The sequence below is a fragment of the Pongo abelii genome, chromosome 5 (genome assembly GCF_028885655.2).
Source record: "Pongo abelii isolate AG06213 chromosome 5, NHGRI_mPonAbe1-v2.0_pri, whole genome shotgun sequence".
In the NCBI taxonomy this organism is placed as follows: domain Eukaryota; kingdom Metazoa; phylum Chordata; class Mammalia; order Primates; family Hominidae; genus Pongo; species Pongo abelii.
This window is the reverse complement of record NC_071990.2, coordinates 104,482,836-104,499,077: the sequence shown is the minus strand read 5'-3', so window position 1 is coordinate 104,499,077 and position 16,242 is coordinate 104,482,836. Positions and strand designations below refer to the sequence as shown.

Below are 16,242 nucleotides of genomic sequence, written 5' to 3'. Positions count from 1 at the left end.
AGATTAATTGGGCAAAAATAAATACATTAGGAAATAGAAAAGTTAATTAACATAATCAATTAGATTATATTCTTATATTTTGAGTGCTACACCCTGATGATAGGGATATGCCTTCTCCCCCAGTGCTTATGACACAATTAGAAAAAGTGATCATATGATTTGGTCACAAGGAAAACATCAGTACTTTCCTCAAAATCAAAATATAAACAACACTCTCTGACAACACCATAATACAGCTAGAAACTATTAGCAGAAACAAAAAGCAAACATCTTGTATTTGCCAGGGTGCGCCAGAGAAACAAGACCAGTGGAAGAAACACCCCTACCTCTGTATCCAACACACACTCAGTGTCTTTGGGATACTGAATTTTAAATATATATCACAAAAGATAAAAGGTCACACCCAAAAGAGACAGAGAAGAAGAGGTATTTATGAACATTTTCAAGGAACAATTTTTTTTTTCTTGAGAAATGACTATATAGTTGGCATTTCTTATTATTTTAACAGTACTTTTATCAAATGTTTACCACTCACCTTTATTTAAACAGAGAATAAACAAGAAAGTTGCTTTGTTTATCAGGAAAGATGCAGAACAAATAATTTTTTTTACCTCTGCTTAAAGTATGAATCTCTGGTGAACAGCCTGCTCCTTTCTAGAGTGAGCATGTTGCAGTAGCATAACTATCACTGGAGTGATTCTGACATTTGGTTGATGAGATTTGCATTAAAATATATTTACAGAAATTCTGTTTAGCTAATATATAGCTCTTCACAACCTTTATCAATTTCAAACACACTTGATTTTCTCATGCATAAAACTTACTGAAATGTTTGCCAAGTGAAGCAATTCTAAATAGGAATGCAAATAGGTAAAGAATACTATAACTGATCAGTTCCCCGTAGAGCTGAGATAAAGCAAACAATCAAAGGTAAGATAATAAATTCTTGTTTTATTCATCTGCGTTTATTTTACAGCAAGTGTCATATGCAAATAAACACCATTAGCACCATCATTCTTGCCACAGTGGTTTATATGTTTTTGTAGCTATTGCTTCCTTGGTATTTCATAATTTTATTCCTTAAGCTCACAAGTAATAACTATAAAGAGTATTTCTCTCTCTGAAGTATATTATCTCTTCATTTGCAGCAGTGTTAAGACACGTGGAAAACATTTTCTGTGCTAGAGGTTTTTTTTAACCAATTTATATTCATAAATATAGTACTGCATATCAATAGGCTATCTAGTTCTAGTTCATGTACAAAGTTAATATGTTATAACTGAAGTTGTGTATACTTTGCCATGTATTAAACTTGGAACATGTTTTGTCTTCAACTTAAGATGTAAAATGAGTTTTAGGTATTAAGAAAGCAATTAAATATTTCTAGTATTAAGTACAGCCATTATATTTCTACATCTGAGTTATAGCAACAGAATAGACTAATTTTTGTTTTGATAAGTAAAATAAATTTAACATTAATATTGGAAAAAAAATTCACAGAACATTGGCATTGATTTTGCAATACATACATGTAAATATACATACATAGATTAAAACAATACTGTCAATATTGCCTTCTGGTTACTTAAAATTTGAAGTTAAATAGAAAAAAACTTGGGGCTACTTTTGTTAACTATGTACTCTGATGAAAGAATAATTTTAAAGTGGTAAAAATCGTCATTTTTTCCAAATAATGAAACCCAAAGATTCAATATGTGAAGTTCAAATGCAAAGTTACGAAATCTTCTGCAAAATTTTCTTATTTCCTAATATAGAATCAATGTGTTAAGCTTGTCTTAACAGAATGTTCTGCTTACCACATTATCATTCTAATCTCTAGAAATAATATCTCTCCTCTTAAACTTCAGCTACAATAATTATAGCTGTATTAGGCCTACAATTATGGATGTGGAGTTATATTATTTTCTTTCATTTTCTATATCTATATTACATCTACATGTTCTTATTTTTGCTCAACTAATCTTACATAATTTTCCTAATAACCCAGTGATATAATACAATTTGGAAAATATACTAACAATGAATCACTGCCTGCTCACTCGTTGCAGGCTCAGGCTTACTCTGTATAAATCTTACAGATTATTGGGTTGATGATAACAAGAATGATGCAGATCCTAGAGTGGTACTTCTAAACATTAAGTTGGCTAAGGGTCATCTTCCTAAATTCTCAAAAGTGAGTTTTGGAGCAGTTCGGGCAAGTACATTAACTACAAAGCTCTATCTACCACAAAGGCTGTTCATCAATGATGACATTTTTAGGTAATGTGATAGGGTACTATTTGAAAACATGTCCCAGAGCAACTTATAGAATGTTCTTTTATGGCTTCCCTGATATTTCTTCTCTAACAGGTTAACAGAAAACTTTGTCACAAGTTAGTTCTAACCCATGACCTTAAGAATTTCAACTTAACTTTCCCTGTGAAGTTGCTTTGTGTTTGGCAGTAAAGAAAAAAAAAATATAGAGGATTCTTTGATCTTCCAAGCTCATTACACAGAAGAAGCTGTGCTATATGTCACTCCAATTTCACTCTCTCCTTTCTCCCTCTTTCTCTCTTTCTCATGAAATCTTAATGCCTTTTTTATGATGAGTTTTTGTAACGGTGTAGTTGCTTTTGATTCATTTATAATGATAAAAGAACTATGTATCAGGAAAGGCAAATTTAATTGAAGTTTAAAGTTAGCTTCAATTTTTAATTTTAATTAATATTTTGTAGGGGCAGAGCATGATGATTTATATTAAAAAGAATACAATTAATCACCTATATTGTTTGTGTGTCAAAACCAAAGCATATTATAAATTAATACTTTATATAAAAGATAAAAAGTCATTGTGGGGCGAAAGAGGGCAAGAAGAGAGGGGAATTAATGTCTACTGTGTGTACATAAAATATCTCACTTAATTGAGCCAACTTCTCTTAGCTACAAATTTTGAATTTTTACATTTAAGAGAAACGGATATCTGAGAGTTTTTATTAGTCCAAGCCGTTCAGAAGCCAACAATTCTAATGCCTAAGTCTATGTCCCTGCTTTTCGGTTCCAATCTTTTTCCTTAATTTTATAGCATCAGGAGATATACCTGATGCTAAATGATGAGTTAATGGGTGCAGCACACCAACATGGCACATGTATACATATGTAACAAACCTGCACGTTGTGCACATGTACCCTAAAACTTAAAGTATAATAATAATAAGATTTAAAAAAAATTTTAAATATAATAAAATATATGGAATAAAGAACAGTGTGTTAAAAATGCCTTCCATGAACCGGCATTTATTTAAAGGTGGATGACTTTAACTCCCTCACTTTTTTCTCTTTGAAATCTAGGAAAAATATTCAACTTCTCTGTCTTCCTTGTCTTCAAAATGAGGTTGAGTATGAGAGTAATTACACCCAACAGTGTTGTTTGGAGGAAGCATAATAATTCATTTAAATCGCTTAGCATAACTCCTGACACTTAAGACTGTATTAGTGCCAGATATTAATGATATTCTCATTGTTACCATTTATTGTTATTATCATTATTACTACTATTAGAATGAATGTTTGACAAATTTGGCAAAAAGAGGAAAGTGAAAGAAAGATCTGGAATATATCTCCAAAGGCTTTGGATCAGTTTCACTCAACCTCATTTATTATTTCACTCACTCATAAGCTTCTTTTTTGCTTTATTCAGTTGACAAATATTTATTAAAAAACCATTTTGTATCACTCAATGTGCTACACATTAAAGAAACCTGAAGAAAATAGAGATACTCTTTTTTTCAAAGGTCTTATTCTTCATTGAAAGATTACACAAAAAAATTACTACTTTTGTGTGAATGTAATCTCAGAGTTAATCTCTAAATAGTACTGGGGAAGCTTAGAGCGAAACCTGTAATCCAAAATGAAAGGTTTGGGGAAAGTCCCAGAAGTGATCAACTCTGAATTGGACTAAAATGTGAGCAGACAAGCACTAGTTGGAACAATAGATAAGGGTGATCTGAACAGAAGCATCAGAATGCTCAAATCCCCAAAGATGAGAGAAAGCCTGAGAATTGCTGAGAATGCTAAGTTGGGTCTGGCAGAATGAGTATGAGGCAAGCAGGGAATGAGGCTGTCCTGCTAAAGTGAGGCCTTTTAATGTACACAACATTTGCTAGAAAGTGCTCTTGGGATTAGCACCTGTGGAAAGGAAAAAGAAGTAAGATTTGGTACAGGGGGATGTCAAGCTGCCATGCATTCCCAGTGAAAGCCCCAGCCAACCTCATGGAGGGTTTGGAGTTGATATTCCTTCAGAATTGTTCTGAGTTAAGAAGGGAGGCTGTGTCTTTGTGTTCCTCATTATCGTCCTCTAGATGCAGGATGTCCTTGGAAGGAGTTGTCACCTTGGCTGAGGGATCTAGATGGAGCACCACAGGTCCAATAAACTCATTCTAAGAAGTTACTGCTGGCCACTTGAACAATTTTTAATCAATGCAGTGATAATATGTGAATCTCGCACTTTCTTTTTGCTGTGTTCAGAATTTTGTGGAGGAGGACAATGCTTACTTGCTGAGAGGAACATTCGACTGCACTTTGTGGTCACACATCCTTCACTATATATAAACCCACCTGTTCCTGACTATACAACCAAAAAAAGTCTGTACCACCATTTCTATCTCTTGCCTGTGTTACCACGACTGCTCCTGAACGATTTCTCTTGCTTACACTCTTGTCTCTCTAAAAGCCCTTCCCCACATAGCAGCCAGATTAGAGGTGTTGCACCACAAATGACATAGTGCAGTGCTCTTCGTTAAACCCTTTCAATGGCTTCTCATTCTACTCAGAATAAAATCCAATCTTAGTGTCCTCTTTCCTAGCTCCTTATTTTTGATGAAATAAGGAACTTCTACTAATGTCTGCTCTTGAGCCAATTTATTTCTTTTCCAAAAAAGATGTGTGAATTTAACAGATGCAGGGAATGTCCTAAAAGCAGGTGGGAAAATTTGCATTTCATAAGAAAAATACCTTTTTTAGGTGAGTCTATTTGCCCCAGTTCTTTTTAGGATTGGCCTGTATGACAATGTTTCAAACGCTATGTTAAAACAATGTACGGAAGCTTACCAAATTTTTAATGATACTATTAATTTTGTGTAAAAATAAGAAAAGCATATTAAGTCAATACTAATATCTTGTATTATTAACATCTCAATAAGGGAAATTTTATGAATTTTCCAGTTTCTAGTAAAAATGTAAAGCAAGTTCATATTCACATAGCATGTCACAATTTGCAATCTAAAAAAAACATTCTCCTGAAAATAAACTGTATTTAGAATGCTTCATGAGTGGCCTGAAATTTTTATATATTATTAGTACTTAGTGTCTTTCTGAAACTATGCAAACTATTTCATATCAATAAACTCATTTTTCTTACACCTACCCTAGGAGGTAAATACTAAATTTATCCAGAATTCAGAAATTTAAGTAAAATAACAAGATTTCTCAGCTAATAAGTGACAAGGACAGGACAGAAATCCTGTCTGTGACTGGCAAGCTCATGGCTTTACTCATTAAGTAATTGGATATTACAGCTCATATTTCAGAAGTGCAAAGAGTGGCTCATCATATTGAACTTTGATAAACATTACTCTTCTTCCAATTTTTGCTTCAAGTGAAGCAATTTTAGTAGTAGTTCCCATAGTTCCTTCTATATTATATTTGTATGAAATGTTAGATTTCAAAAGTAATTTTAAGCAGTTTATGGCATTATTAAAACAAAAATCTGAAAAAAAAGACTTAGATGCTATATTATGTTATTATACTTATTCACATTGAGGAAACAGGCTTGACTATGTCTACTGATGTGAGAATACAGAATTTTTCTTATTCTATAAATATAGTCAGAAATTTACATTGAAATGACTCATTAAAAATCAGTACTGTAAGGGAAGTATTTATTTAAGACAAATAATACTTTGTTATTTATGAGTATTTTTGCATGTAATGCAATCCAAAATTAGTCATCTTTAAGAATAAAATCATCCTGTATTTTATAGTTGAGTAATAGCATTTATGTCAGTTCAAATTTACAATAGGATAATTTTATGCAGATTTCTTTTAGATAGTAAAACTGGCATTACATACCTCCAGTTTTATATTTCTAGGAAACTGATAAAATCCAAGCACTATTTCTACTTAAAATAACCTAGGATTAGAAGAAAAAGTAATAAAAAATTTGAAATATTTATTAAACACCTTTACACATAAAATATATTCAACTTCTTGTATTTTTTATTAATCCAACAATTGGATAAGTTATATAAGAAGTGGCTTACTGCTTTATGTATATAAATAAATTTAAATTCAGTGGGATTATGAAATTTATTGAGGGTCACAGTCTGATGCATTTTAAAGAGTCAATCTTTGGAATTAGTTAAATGTAGATTTGAATTCTGCTTCCGTCATTTGCTAACTTTGTGACTTCTGGCAGCTAATTTAAATTTCCTGAACCCCAACTTTATTACTACCAAAACAGGATGATATCTATACTGGCAATTTATTTAAAAGGTTACGGCTGGGCATGATGGCTCATGCTTATAATCTGGGCAGTTTGGGAGGCTGAGGTAGGCAGATCACTTGAGGCTAGGAGTTGGAAATCAGCCTTGCCAACATGGCAAAACCCTGTCTCTACTAAGAATACAAAAATTATGCTGGCTCATACCCGTAATCCGAACTACTCAGGTGGCTGAGGCGGGAGAATCACTTAAACCTGGGAGCAGAGGTTACAACGAGCCGAGATCATGCCACTGCACTCCAGCCTGGGCTACAGAGAAGGACACTGTCTCAAAAACAAATAAATAAATTAAAAATTACTAGTAACATATAGCAAGAATACCTGACATATAGTAGAAATGTGTTCATAATAAAGTCACATAATTCCTAAATGCGCAGAAGCAGGGAAAGAACTCAGGAATCCAGAATTTAAGTGTGCAGATTGTTTCACTAAGCATTTTTAAAGACACCTATTTCTCAAACTAACTACTTCTTTTACAGTAGCCATTGTGTAGATTTAGATAAATAAGTTTGAATTCATCGAAGTACAGAGCTAGTTCAAAAACTAAACAACAAATGCTATATAGTAATATAGTAAGGGAATTCCTATTCTGAGAGTATTATGGTATTATGAGAACTTCTTTAACATCTTTGTATAAAATTTTACTTTTTTAATCTCACATATCTCAGTGTCTCTGCAGGACTATTTCTCAATAAAATTTAGCTAAGATTCTTGTACATATAAATATATTACAATTACACATGTTCGTTGAGTGTTAAATAAACAGGGATGTTAATTTTTATCTCACACTTCTGGAAAGAACCCTAATATATGTATTCTGCTTTTCAAAGTGTTCTTTGCCACGTCCACCTGTACTACAGTGAATCTTGTCTCACTGGCATTGATATGCCACATTTTAGTCATATTGACAATGAAACTTAAAAAAAATGCTTTGAGCATAAAGAAAAATAGACCTGAATTATTTCAGTAAATTACTTACTTTTCCTCAACTTTCAAACACGAGTTTTCCACTTCTGATTTTTCCTACATTCAGATTAAAATTCAGCAACAATTTCCCTGTCATATTCGCTGTCATGCAGAAAATAAAAATTGCTCATACTTTCCTAAGGTACTCAGATCTTTGGTGACAGATCTTTGTGTGAATTACTCTGGCAGTAAATTTCCTAACACTGCTCTTTTGGTTGGTATAGGCTATTGAGCGCTGCTGAAAGAAATGTTTTTCTTTAATTTTTTGCATGTTTTATTAATCATTCTGTATTTCCTAGATTCAGTGTTCTGAAAATATGGCCATAAAATTGATTTTATACATCTTAATCGATTATGTATTTATAAAACAAAAATTATGAAGCTGGATTTTGTAGATGGTAATGCTTTTAAATACTTAAATGATTTTCCCTGAACTCTGCAATACCATTTTTAGAACTGATGTTTCCTTTAAACGTGTCAGCTATTAGAGTGTAGGACTTCTTAGTTTATTAGTAATACCAATGTTATGACTGATTTAGAAAAGCTTCCCTAATCACTGAAAGGTCTTTGAAAGCTCCAAAGTAATTATATCTTGTAATTATCAGAAAGTAAAGTTCCCAAATCATTCCGACAGTCAAGCATTTAGTTGGTCTGAGCCTGCGGCTATATGTGGATAAGATTAGTTGCTAATTATAGCAAGGGAAAATAATTAAGGTTAAATAAATTTTTCATTTTAACTTGCATATGGTATTTGAAATAAAGATGTTTTCAGCCCTTATGAAAGTATTTCAAGACATCTAGAGTATGGAGTGTGATTGCATTTTTAAAAACAATGGTAAAAAAGATAAAGAAGAGTGTTTCAAATATTTTATAAAATAAATAAATGTGCTGAACAGTTATGCTCTAATGAGTGATTTAGCTTTATAATGCCAGCTAATTTATTGGGTGGATTGAATTAAGAAAATGCATGGACAGGCAAAGAAATAAATGTTAGTATTTAATGAACGAATAATTATTACCATATTATTGGTAAGACTGACTTGTATAATTTGTTTACTTTTATTTTAAATGATCCACTTTTAAATTCCAATATTAGGAAAGCAATTATCCGGACCATTTTTCCCAAAATATCTTCCAATGAACATAGGTTCTGCTAATAAAAAGAACTATTACATATCACAAAGGCATCAGATATATTTTGAAAATTCTTGGCTAAAAGAAATTTTGATGTTTATTAGCTGAAAGATTTATCACGTCTTCTTCTATGCATTGTAACACTTCATTTGGGGATTATATGATGCAGAATTTCTCAAATTTTCTTAATCAGAAATTTGCATTTCCCTAAAACACATGTTGTAATATGTTAATCTACATGTTATCCACTTACATGCTTTATTTTTCAAGCAAACAAATTAATCTACATGATAGTAGTTTCCGCTAGTTTCCCCTTATTCCATTTCTTTATGTTTTATAAAGGCATTTCAAAATTATGAATTATGTTCTTTACAGCAACATTTCTGAAATTTGATATTGTTAAACTACTTTTACCAATCACTGAGTTTAAAAATACGTGTAAGATTACCACAGATGTTATTATTAAATTAATATTTCAATTTAAATAATTATGTCACATAAAATGCTTGATATTTTGTAAACTTTAACTAGGTTACCTATTCAGGTTGATGAATAAAGATCATGAGGTGTTGGTCAGATTTCACCATCCATCAATGTTTTCTTGTAAATGTGTACAACCCCTAAATAGAGGTAGAAGTAAAATAGGTCATTGAGAATGGCAGCCAGGATTGGAGTGAATCTATCAGATATTTGGGCATAATATATAACACTTGGAATCAGAATTTATCGTGTCTTTTCTTACTGAAGACTATTTCCTGTCTCCAAAACAGATACAAAGCTGATTAATTTCACTCAAAAGCTGGAATTTCGAGTCTTTCAATTTGGTAGACAAAATTCGTGTTTCCAATCAGCTTCTCTTGCCTTGAGTTCTGGAAAGTATTTCTTCACGATCTACTATAGTATTCGAGTTCATTTTAAAGTATACTTAATAATACTTCATCAGCTTCTTTCACCAATGAGTGAAGACAATTACCATGTGTTAAGAAAGAATAAAACTGTTGGATATCTCTGCATGGACCCCAGTTCAATCTTCTGATGATATTATCTTATTGTCTTACCACAACATTAAGAAATTGTGATCTTTCAGGACTGTGAGTTAGGGAAAATATGAATAATGAAAGTATCATTGAGATTTGTCACTCAAGAAACACTTGAAATCATTGAAATTGATTTAATGGCATTACTTATGTCGTGAAGAGATCTTTTTATCTCAATTCTCACTTTCAAATCTCCCATTGAATATCTAACAAAATTTAGTGGAAAACAGTAGTTAGCAGCAGAGAAGTATACTCATGGACCACATTTGTGGCCTGAATGCTAAAAAGATGTTTACTCAGTGACGAAGAATTCAATATATTTATGGCATTTATTATTTTTAAGATTAATTTCTTTTAATCTTAATTTTTTTATTTAAGATTTTAAAAATGTCTTAAATCAGTGATGACCTCTTATTTTTTCCCTCTTAGAGTAAGTCCAGATTGGAATTTAGATAAAATTTCTCATTTTGTCATATACAAATGACTCTTTTTTGGTTGTACACACAGAGCTGAAGAATCATCGGGAATGATCTCAGTGCATTTTCTAGTCTATGTTATGACTTATAATCATTACCTAACAAAACATCTAATTTCCTGTTACATGTATTATTAGTGTAAGATAGAAAGTTGCCTAGCTATTCTCCCACATAAATAAATATAATATGTGCAATGAGCTGATTCAATTCAGTAGATTACTTTTTCCAAACGTATAGGAAAGCACGTCAACATGTGCAATCATAACTGCTCTAACGCTTTATGGATCAGTGATACACAATGTAGAGTAGTCATTCCTTATGGAATTCTGGATAAAACTTATTCCTCCTATTTCAGATCATAATATTTGCCATTGAATTCATAATGAGTTTTGTAATTTTACATCATGTGTGACTTCTTTCTGTTTTTATTGTTATACCAGTGTTGAAAGATGAATTTATATTTTTGTTATATTCTAAGTCTTTACTCACAAAATTTATCTATCTCACATTTTAAAACATTACCTTGAGGTTATTTTATTTTAAAAAGACTTGGTTTATCAAAAAATAATTCGCATTATTTTTAGAAAATAAAATGAAAGCCGTCATGGCTTCATGTAATGATATGTCAGTATCACACAGGATTGGAGCTCGTTTTTTTTTGGAATGTTGTGGCATCTCTGTGAATTGTGATATTTGTGTAACTATTTACCTAAGTGCTTTTTTAAAGTTTATAGATCATTCTTTGGCCACTCCTCCACTCTTTAAATAGGAGAATAATTGTACTGACCATCTTCTCTTTGTTTCCTACCCTACCCCAGATCCATTATTCGCTTTTTCCCTCTCTGCTTTTTTGCCACTATAGAATTCATTGTCTGAACCACCTTGTTAATAGGGTGTTGGTTGAGTCTAATCAGTGAATGGCAGCAGAGATTAAAGGGTAGGAAGAGAGAGATCAGTATATTTTTTTCTGCCTTTTCTTGCATAAACTAGATTTGTTGGAACCCAAGGTCTAAGTTAATGGAAATGTTTTCCCTTTGTCTTAACTCTCGCACAGCCCCACTGACATTATTTCCATGCTCTTCAGCTCCAAGAGTTGTTCCTACCTTCTCAAACTTCTAGTAATTGCGTGTCTTATCTTCTTTTGTTTGTTCTTTTGCTATGTCCACCATTTGGTAAGTAATCCCTCTTTTCAAAACTTATTCAACTCAAACATCTTAGTACTTTTATTAAAAAATTGCTAAGATTTAGATTAATACAGTAGTTTAATAAATTTAAAGTATAAAAATATAAATGATAACACAGATGATGTACACATGGCATAAGTAATAAAATAAAATAAAATAAAATGGTTTAAACAAAAGACAAGATCTCACAGTGCATGTGTAGCCTCTTAAATATAATAAATTTTGTATATTTTATTAGAAAGCAATGGAATTCCCTTTAAAAATCATAATCATTAATTTTGTATTTAAGGACCAATTTCCATTAAAACAGATTTTGCTTATTTTTTAAAATTTTTATTGAAGAAAGAACCAGACTTCACAAAGACGAACGCTGTCCATTGAATACATAATAAGAAAGGTTCTTTGACACTTTAAAAAATCATTTGAGAAAAAATATATAAATAAAAATAATAACCTGCAGCTTTGAGTGTAAACAAAGGGCTAACGTTAGTTACATGGAATCATATAAATAAATAACACTCAAGGAAGTAAATAAATAGATGAGAAAAAGGCAGTGCAACAAAATTCAATGTATTAATAAATATGGAATTAATCTTCAGGTATCAAATATTGATTAAACCAATATTTTAACCTTAAAAATATTTATTCACAAATGATTACAAATTTAATGTTATATTTATAAGAATAATCTTTGTTTTTAAAATTCAGTCTATATTTTCATGTTAAATAAATTAATGGAATGCAGGAGCCAGAGATTAATATTTGGATATGTGAAGTCACCAAAATGACAGCTTTCTTTAAAATACACAACATAAACTTTGCTCTGAGAAGCAAAGATTTGTCCCAACACGTCATTGGAGAACTTGGTTATCTCTTACAGAGCTCAAGTTAAAGGACAATCAGATAATAATAGACTGAATTATACCTCTATATATAGAAAGAATGTTTCTTCATTGTAAAGCTTATGGCAGAGACAAAGAATTTTAGAAAGGTAAAAAAAGGTTATTCAAAATTCATAGAAGAATGTATCACATATATTGAATGTTTTCATGTATTTCCTGCTCTACTCACAGTAGAGTCTTGACCAAAAGATTCAATTTGGCCAGTTGTAAATCCATGGGCAAGAAGTCCCTTGTGAGAAAAAACACTGCATTCACTGTAGCTGAGAAACATTTTTTAAAATCATCTAACTGTAATATTCTCTTCCTCTATATAAAAGCATTGTTCTGATTATCCTTAGTAATTCCACAGAGAGAGGGTAATAATCATTCATTTTCATTTCATAGTAATAAACAAACAATGAGTCATCTCATTATGTTTAGTAATAAATAATATTGGGTCTCCGCATGCTTGGTTTCTTAATAGAGCCCGGATCATGTGTATTTGTTTCCTAGGATGCCATAACAAATTACCATAAATTTGGAGGCTTTTTGAAAAAAGACATATATTCTCTCATGCTCAAACTGGAAGTCTGCAATTAAGGTATTGGCAGGCCCATGCTTTCTCCCTCCAAAGATTCTAGGGGAAATTCCTTTCCTACCTCTTTCAGCTTCTGGTGTCACCTGGTGTTTTTGGATTTATGGCAGAGTATCACCAGTCTCTGCCTTCATCTTCTCATGGTCTTCTCTGTGTGCCATATCTCCTCTCCTTTCTTTTATAAAGACATCAGTCATGGATTTAAAGCCCCTATTAAATGCAGTATGTTCTCATGTCAAGATCCTTAACTTAATTATATCTGCAAAGACCTTTTTTCCCCAAATAAAATCTTATTCACATGTCCAGGGTTAGGACTTAGACATGACTTTTTGGAAGATACAGTTCAATCTACTGTATCATGTGAACAGCATGCATTTTCATTGCAAAGCAATGAATAACACCAGGTCGTCTTTGTGGTTGTATGGTTTTGGTAGGATAATTCATGTTTCCAAGGCCCCATTAGTCTTGGACAGCTGAAAGAGTGAGTTTTAGGAACTACATTTCAAAATCCACAGGTTCTAGAAAGTTATCACTTGGGTTTCTTCATAATCTTTCTGTGTAGTTTCAGCTGAACTTTCCTTAAAAGCATACCTCCCTATTTTGAACTTCATATTCCAAATTCCTAGAGAAAGGATTTAAGAACATTGTGTTTATTTCAAATAAACATCTTTGGGGCTCTGTCAGCAGATGTCATTAATAGGAATAAAATTTTATTCCTGGAGTTACTAATTTTCTTATCTCTTACTTTTCCATTCAAATGCATTATGGAACTTATAAGCAATAATTTGGCAGATTTTGCACCATGAAGTCTTTAAATCTACTTTTGTTGATAAACATGAACGCTTTCTGGAAAACCAATCTGACATTTTATTAAAAATTTCTGGGAGTTTTTGAAAGAAAAAACAAAATTAATATGTAAAACATTGTCTGCAAGGAGACTTGATAATGTCATATATATATATATATATATATATATATATATATATATATATATACCCTCTGAAAGACTAGAAAATTGTTCTCCAAAACACCTCATCGGAAAATTAAATTATTGTCTTTTTAAGTGGAATTATTCCTTCAATAAGGACCAAAAAAAATTCCTTAAGTCCTGTCAAGTCTCTGTTTTCTTGTATCACACTTTAAATGCATTCGTCATTGATTCGGTTTTGAAATGCCATTATTATTTTTTAGTTACTGAAGCATCGTATTTTTTTCCTTTTACAAAGCCTTTTTATCTACAAAAATATATTTTACATAAAAATCCTTTCTCTTTGTAACTTCTACTGTTATTGTATTCTCCTCAGTTTCCCCTTTTGGAATCTTTCCTTTATTCTAAGGTTATGGAATTTATTGGAAATTAGTTTTAATTATTTTTTAATGGCTCTTTATGGGATTTTTTATTTTTCCTGCTTTAGATTTTTTTTTAAAATCTACTACTTTAGATTTTTTAAAAAGTCTACTACTTTCTCTTAATTTTTTTGGTCCCTTCCCAGAATAATAATAAAAATTAAAAGTAGAAGAATAAAAGCAGAACAACCATTATGACTATAAAGTATATATGTAAGCATTGGGATTTTGCTTAGTGGGTTTTCCTTTTTTGTTGTTTTGAAACAGAACAATGCATGCTAATAAAAAACCAAAAGAAAAATATGAAAAAGAAAAACTATGAAAATAACACAAATTTATATTTTTCTAATATTATTTCTGGTTGAATCGCTTTGTTTCCTGGGAAATTAAGGGCATGGCATGTAGCTGATATTAGACACAAGATGAACTTATTACTACTTTGTGCCTGTAATAAATCAGTCTCAGGAAAAGAAGATAGGCATTTGCAGAACTTTTTCCTCATCAGGCAGTTCATCTCTTGTACTTACCACAAGGATAGGAGGATAGGGAAAGAAAAAAACACACAAAACACTTCTTGTGAACAAATAAGTATCAGAGAGAGAATCCAAAAATGTGTGTGTATGTGGAAATACCTGTGTGCGCATATGGGGGTGCCTACACTCTGTGGGGAAAAAGAGCATTGTCATAATATTTCTATTGGGCAAAACTAAAACCAGTGAGTAGATTTTACAATAAGGTAGTTTTAGACAAAATAAAATATCTTTTTTTAAAAGTTAATTTTGAGTTGACTACCCCGTCTTTGGGATATTCCTTGAAATACTCAGACAGAGTCTGAATAACCATTTTCTTGACATAAAATAGAAAGAAGCTTCAAATTTGTGGCCTCCAGCCCATTTTAACTCTGAAACACACAAGTGCAATGAGAATTTAGAAAATAAAAATCAATACATAAAATTACTTTGGAACAAATTTTATCAAAGATATGGATATGACATTGTTTCTCATTAAAACCTTTTCCTCAGCAAATGACTTGCTACCTTTGAAACTATTTTCTTTTTATTTTCCAATGTTATATTTATGTGGTACCTGTAAAGTCGGCTTGTAGTATGCTTATTATGATCTTTATTTTTATAATGTAAAATTATATTATGTAAAATTCTAGGGAGGGTTAACATGATGGGTTATTAGCACCTAAGTTTTATCAGGAATTAGTAAAATGAGAATAAAATTATTACTACCGGGTTGGATTAGAGTTCATGTAAAAAGATCTTGAGGGAATATATTTCAATAAACTTCAACTGTCTCACATTTGGTAAATATCAGTGGAGTAGATGAATATTACCTCTAGCAATTTTTCAGAATTAAACCAAAATATGTAACTATATGAATGTGGGTTAAAAATACCTATATTAATATTTAATTTGAAACTTGAACTGAGAAGAATGTTAAATATTTGACAAACAGATATCCATCACCTAAAATAATACTAACACTTTTTATATGCACAATATTTTAAAGTTTATAGGCAAATACATATTATCACTGACTGTAACACCATTTCTGACATCAGATTCTTAACAGTCCTGTTTAAAAGATAAGGTAATTTGGAACACATAGAATGATAAATTTTCCTGCAATATGCTTACTTTAGTGCCTCAAATCTGATAGTTATTTTACTAAAATTCACCACTTCTTTATTTCTTAGGACATTTTTAAAATGTCACAAAGATGTAAAATAAAGACATGATTCCTGGCTTGGAATATGTGGTTTGGAAAATAGATATGTACAGACTATGTTATAAACAAATGGTTTTAGCATAGTATATCTTGAAGTGAAAAATCAATATTAGCAAAAATACGATGAGTACAGTGTTCTGTATAGACAAAAGGAAAATGTATTAGTCAATAGTCAAGTACCCATATCTAGTATATGTAAAGAATTTTAACATACCCACATATTGTGAGACTTGTTAACACCAAAATTCAAGAGGTTCTCTGAGATTTTGAAATGCAAGTAGGATAACAACCCATTGAAAAGAGAATTAAATAATTTTAAAATAAAACAG

The 16,242-nt window shown here is 31.3% G+C and overlaps 2 long non-coding RNA genes across 6 annotated transcripts in view; one reads left to right on the top strand and one right to left on the bottom strand.

Moving 5' to 3' along the window:
• The window catches only part of LOC129060006 (uncharacterized), a 287,201-nt gene that overhangs the window by 106,288 nt on the left and 164,671 nt on the right, over window positions 1–16,242 (top strand). The window lies entirely within an intron of this gene.
• LOC129060008 (uncharacterized) overlaps window positions 1–16,242 on the bottom strand; it is a 38,328-nt gene that overhangs the window by 18,664 nt on the left and 3,422 nt on the right. The window contains exons 2-3 of the long non-coding RNA XR_008526313.2: window positions 9,193–9,276; window positions 6,704–6,820 (exon numbers count right to left, since the gene is read on the bottom strand). This is a non-coding gene — a long non-coding RNA (uncharacterized LOC129060008). The remainder of the gene's footprint in view (window positions 1–6,703; window positions 6,821–9,192; window positions 9,277–16,242) is intronic.